The sequence below is a fragment of the Apis dorsata genome, unplaced genomic scaffold (genome assembly GCF_000469605.1).
Source record: "Apis dorsata unplaced genomic scaffold, Apis dorsata 1.3 scaffold_406, whole genome shotgun sequence".
In the NCBI taxonomy this organism is placed as follows: Eukaryota; Metazoa; Arthropoda; class Insecta; order Hymenoptera; family Apidae; genus Apis; species Apis dorsata.
In genome coordinates this window covers 134,754-141,544 of record NW_006263664.1, presented here as the reverse complement: position 1 = coordinate 141,544, position 6,791 = coordinate 134,754, and positions in this window count along the sequence as shown.

The window sequence follows — 6,791 nt, the reverse complement described above, 5'->3', positions numbered from 1 at the left end:
ATTATATTATTATTATTATATTATTAATATATATATTTAATAAAAATATTATTTCCATAATAATATTATTATACGTATCTTTAAAAAGTTTTTAAAAAATTATATGCAAAAATTTGTGGAAAATATAGAATAAATTTTTCCCATTTAAAATTTCGTTTTGGAGAAAATTTGAAAATAAAAATTATCGATATTCTTTCAATAGTGTATCATCATTCATTCTTTCAACAGTAAATCTAATGACTAATGACTAAAAGCATATATTTTATGAATTGTCTAATTCGATATTTTTAAAACAATTTTAAAAACAAAACAAAAAAAAAATCAAAAAATATTACTTTATTTTTAATTTATTTTTTCATGTAGAACATATGTTTATAAATTATTTATTATATCTCGAAAATATATTCAGACTTTACAAAACAATATCAAAAAAATATATTTTATTCTAAAATTTCAATTTAAATTTTACTAATTAAGTAATAGAATATAAGTTGCGAAATTAAAGCATCTTTAAAAATAATTCCTCAATAATTCCTTACATGTTTTCCATTTTTAGATTATGCTCATTTTGATTCAACCGACACAAGTTCAATTAGTTTTATATACGCAATTATTTTACGCAAATATTTTGTCATTTATTATTTATTGCATGTTTATTATTATTGCATTTACTATTTATATTTATATATTGCTATTTATATATTGCATTGCTATTTATTATTATTGCATATCTATAAACTGGATCGTAATAGTATCTAAGTACTATAAATGTTTTTTTTTTTTTAATATGATTAAGACTATATTTTTAATATGATTAAGAATATAATTAAAAAGGTCGTAAATTTTTATAACGATTTTTATCAATATTGTGAATTAGCGCTAAGATTTCGCATTAAGTCCGTTAAAATATTAAGAATTATAAAGTTAAACTTGTTTCCAAAGATGTAGTTTTAATATGAATTTTGTTGCATGTTATTATTTGAAATGTTAAAACTATTTGTTTTCGCTGTTGCAATGAGAATAAATCTTTTTGAAAAAGAATTAAATTCTCTTCGAAAAAATGTGTTAGTAAAAATCAAATCAATAGATTGATAAATTAAATATTTATACAATTAACAAAGAAGATGATTTATTAGAAATTATTAATTCATTTAAAAATTGACAATGATTATTTCTTAATTGATGACCATTCTCAAACATGGTGCATATCTTTGAATAATACATATTATCTTATTAAATTTATTATTAAGAAGAGAGTTTTAAGAGAATATTTTTTTTGGATTTGATTGTTTTTTTTTCTTATTTTAAAAACTTTTGTTTTAAATAAATTAAATCTACAATATTACTATTCCATTAATAATCTGATTAATAACTCTATTCTTTGAAGTGTTGTATTTCTTTTTAAGAAAAAATTGCATAAATAATAAATCAAAATAATTGTCAATTTTTAGATAGATTTTTATATCATTATTTTTTGAAGAAACTAGCAAATTGTTATATGTATTTAAAATTTCTTTTTCATCAAAGTTTTTAATATGAAAATTCGTCATTATTTTAATCTTTCTTCTCATCTGAAAATCTTCAAATTTATATTAAATACACAAATAATCAAAGATAATACAATTTATGAATATTTCACTTTTCATCAATGTATTTCTCAGCGTACAATATTTATATATAATAATATAATATTTATAAATAAATTTTTCTGAAAAATATTCTGGAGTCAAACTTCTCTTTATGCATATCTCTTAAAGAATTTCACTTTTTTCAGATTTTTTTTTTAATATCATCCTAAATTAAAGATTTAGCGTTAAAATCGCCAAGTATAACGAATTCTTTTAGATCTCTTATTTATTTCCTTTTCAAAATCTTTCACATATAAAAATAAAGCTGTTATTTAAAAAATAAAGAAAACAATAATTATTAATGATGATCTTATTTATTCAATCCATAGCAACATAGAAATAGTACAGATCCGTATCCGTATTAGATTATTGAAGCTCATTGCTCGCAGTAATTCCGTTAAATTATAGAATCACGTATAGAAACAATTAGTTTTTTGGCCTTCAAAAGTTTTTTGTAGTACAAATTTTCAATATGCATCATAATTTAAATAATTTAAGAGAGTTTAATTAGATAATTTAATTTATAAGATAGTTAAATTAATATTTTCGTTCTTGCCACCTTTATTTTCTCTCTTTACATATGAGGTAAAAAAACGCGGCTGTTATTGAAAAAAAATCCTGCGGAAAGAATGCGGGACTGATTAATCAAAATACAAAAGAAACGCTTATTTTCACACACATTTCTGTTTCTGCTTTTGTTAATGTAGGTACATGTATTAATACATATAATACATTAATAATATTAATACATATTAATACACATAATATAATCCGATTATATGACAGAGAAGGACAAATAACGAGATACCTTTCATATTATTTCATAATTGATTAAAATTACATTTTATTTATATAAGAAAAATTTTTCATATAAAACTTTAACATGTGATTTTAACATCAATAGATTGCAGAATGCATAGAGATAGAAAGAATTTTTTCTAATCTTATATTGCCCAACAAGATATCTTTTTAATAAACAATACTTGCTGTTTTGCAGTTTGTAAATACAATTTACGTTTATTATTGCAATTTTATATATATTGTTCGAGGAAAATTTTTCCTATTCCATACTTTTTCCTATTCAGATTTAATTTTACAACTAGGACTAAGTCTGTCCTAATGACTTTGACATTAATAATACATAATTATATATAACTATTATTAATATTAAAGAATATTTTAAGATTAGCTCCAACACTTCATATCATCGATATTCTTTGAGACAATAACATTTTCAAATATTATTGTATATTATATGCTAATCGGTATTATTCTTACTGTATCTTAACGTATCTTGCATATTTGTCTTAATTATAAAAAGTTTTTTTATGAATTTTTCTATAATTAGATTAATATTTTTAAATTGTCCAGAGTTATTTTGGATTTTAGAATCCAACAGAAGTGATTATTTCTAATTATATTTTGTATCATAATAGTCATTTCTCAAATTTTTTATATAATTCAAAAAAGATATATCCGACTATTTATTCATATTCATATTATTCATATTTCGGATATTCTGAATTTCATTATTCCATATTTTATCCATTATCTATTTATAAAAGATAAAATAATCATATTCCTTCGGTATCTCTATTAAAATAACATCTAGTTATTTTTTATCTATATTTAATTAATTAATTAATTAATAATATTAATAATAATATTATAATTAATAATATAAATTTAATTTATCGTTAGTTTTAAACTTTTGTCTGATAATATTATATTAGAGATCATCTTCTTTTTTTTTTCTGGCATCATTAGTCTTGTCTTATTTTTATCAATATCTGATCGATCTAGAAGATTTATTCTCATTATACGATGAAATGATATAATTTTGCAACGCAATAATTTTCCTCTTCTTGTTTTTCTTATTAAAAAATCTTAATTATTTTTTTTCATTATTTCAGAATATTTTGATTGTTTTTTTTATTCCTTTTTTTTTTTGAGATTTATACATTTTGCGATTTATGCAAAAAATAATATTATTTTTCTTTTATTGGATATTGAGATATTATTGTTGCTTGCTAGAGGTGTTTAGATTGTTTGAATCTGGACCTTATTTATTGTCTTCTTCTTTTGTTTTAAGAAAATTCTGAAAAAAATCGCATCACAGAATATTTCAAGAAATATCTTGGAGCGTTTATTATCTTTTCTCTTCTTTCTCTTTAACTTTACTCACTTAATGTCTTTATCATTTTTAGTTTCTGACTAGTTTTTCAAATTAAATCCTTTGATGAGAAATTGTTTTTCTTGTCTTTCCTTTATATATTTATTTAGTTTAATTAGAAATATTTAGCAATATTCTTTCCGTGAAAATCTATATATTTTTAATTTTCGCTTTCAAAAAGATTATTAATATATTTCATGATCTAGCTTATTAGACGATGAAATGTGCTTTTTATATTTTTCAGTATTCTTTTATTAGTCTTTTTTAATCCAGAATCGCCTCCTATATTTATTAATTTCATCTCCGAGCGTTTTTGATAGGAAAAATTTATAAGGAGATCAGTATATTATGGTCTCTTGTCAACGCGTACAATAAATTCTTTTGTTATATGGAAATATTACATAAAGTCTAAAGTTTAAACGAAATCCCTTCTAAGCTTGAAAATAACTTCCTCTTCATTGTTGATACTTAAAGAAAATTGATCTTTTTTATCAGTATTAGAAATTGTTCTATTCAATTTAGATGATAGAATGAATGCTTCATATCAGATGAAGCATTTTTTTCTGTCAGATATATTTTTTAAATAAAAAATATATATATAATAGTATTATTAAATTCCATATTAATATTATTATATATGGTTCGAACATTACATCAATAGGACTATTTTCTCGGATATGTCCTCCAAAAAGAAATCCAAACTGATGTTGAAATTGAAAAATAATCTTTTAAATAATTAATTCAACATTGAATGATTTTAAGCAAATAGAATAATCCAAGTATCGCATCATAAATAATGTTGAAATATTTACTCTATCTTTATCGAATAAATATCTCAATAATCCAATCCAGGATTTATCCAAACTTTAGATTGAGTAATGATTACTTTTTTTTTTCTAAAGTATAAATATTGTATAAATTAATAAGTATAAATTATAAATATTGGCCAGATAATCTTTTATATGTGATTTCAATTAAATTAACTTCATTAATCATTAAGATCGAGGGATTTTCCCACATTAAACATGCAGTCTAACAAATATCAATGATATCAGAGAAATATCAGAAAAAATAGAGGTTAGAACACATTCTGCCGAGAAGTACTATTTTTTATCGAGCTACTATTTTTATCTCGGTTAATGTGCAAAAAATATTCATTGATCGTAAACTATCCATTCTAGTTTAGTCTATAGAAGCAATGCTCCAAATTTGCAACGCATCATATTTAATAATCATGTTTTAAAATTTTCCTATGTATCCAAATAGTTTCGTTTCCAATCATACTTATAATTTGACTTTCATATTATTTCAAATTTATTGGTGCAAATTAAATTTTGTAAATAATAGGAGACATCATTTTAATTATTGCATACTTCATATTTCTTGTACACATTTATGCACATATTTTTTTATGGCTCTTTAATAAAAAAATGCATAAGTTTGACGATATTATAATATCATAATCATATTATAATATCATAATCATAAATGACCGATTTATTCATTATGATAGATAAAAACTTACAATTATCTCATATGAAGATAGCCTATTCTTTGCATGTGATTTAACACGTTGACTGTTACCCATATTCGGATGACAGCAAAAGTTCTCATCAGGCCGCGTCACCCATATTCGAGTGATGCTTATTTGATTACTTATGAAGGATTTTCGTAGGTAAATGGTAAAAGAATCCTTGAAAAAATATTCCATAAGGTGTAATAAAACTATTAAATTGTTTTAAAAATAATATAAAAATAATTTATTAAAAAAATTATTTTGAATTTAAAATTTTAAAACATTTTATACAAAATTGAGGTTGATCCGGACAATTTGGACAAAAAGTTATTATCTTTTTTAAATTCCGTGTGTTTGATCGATCCGTTTATCTTCTTTTATTTGAATAACATAATTTGCATGCTCATCTAATACTTATATCAGAATTATTTTTTCGAATAGCGATATTATATTGACTCCGTTGAAGGTTTTGACAAAATTTTATTATATTTTTTAATAATTTTAATAATTTTGCTGCTAATAATTCTCTAAATCTTCTAATTTTTATATTTTTTTTTTATTACAATTTTATAAACTATTAAAGCATTTACAATTGAAATCTAAAAGAACTTGAATTCCAAGTTTTCAATACTATTTGATCCTTTTTCTAATTGTACTAGCATAAGAAATTTAATCTGAATAGTCTATACCACACTTTCCTTTCTATATTCAATAACAGCTAGGGATTTCAGTTTTGCGGATTACTGTTGACTTGTAGAAATAGTACGAATGCTGTGACTGTTTTTTTTATCATGATGAGAGCGTATTTTGTGGATAAAATTCTTACATCCCGCGTATTTCTCCACTTGAGTACGACAATCCCATTATCGTTCTCTTTGAATATCATCTCTCTTCTTAATTTGTGATGAAGAATAGTTTTTGGGATGAATTTTTTATTATTTTTTAGTGTTCCAATTATATAATTTTCAGAGATTTAAACATGATATAATTAATTCATAACTAGTATAAAAGTTATCAATATTTAATGTTCGTCCTTGATGAAAAAGTTTCTCTGCAAGTTAACATACATTGTGTGCCAATCCATTTTCTGTAATACCGTCAGTTAATCTGACCAGAGTAAATGTTCATTGTCCATGTATATCCTTCACTTGAACATAATTTAAATAATTTTATTCCGTATTTGTGTGCTTTATTTAGTATATATTATTTGAAAATGAGTCTTCCGCGCCATGGAATTAATGTTTCATCGATAACAATGTGTTCTTCAGATGTGAATATTTTTTGATATTTTCTCGCAGTTTATCGAAAAATGGAAGGATTTTTTTAAGCCGATCATTAGAATGGATATATTATTGACAAAATGAAAATTACTCAATAATAATTCAAATCTATTTCTTGACATAATGGCAGATAGTAATTGAAAGTTAATGGGCTTTTTGACCAATAATTAGCTATAGGATTTGCTTTTACAAAT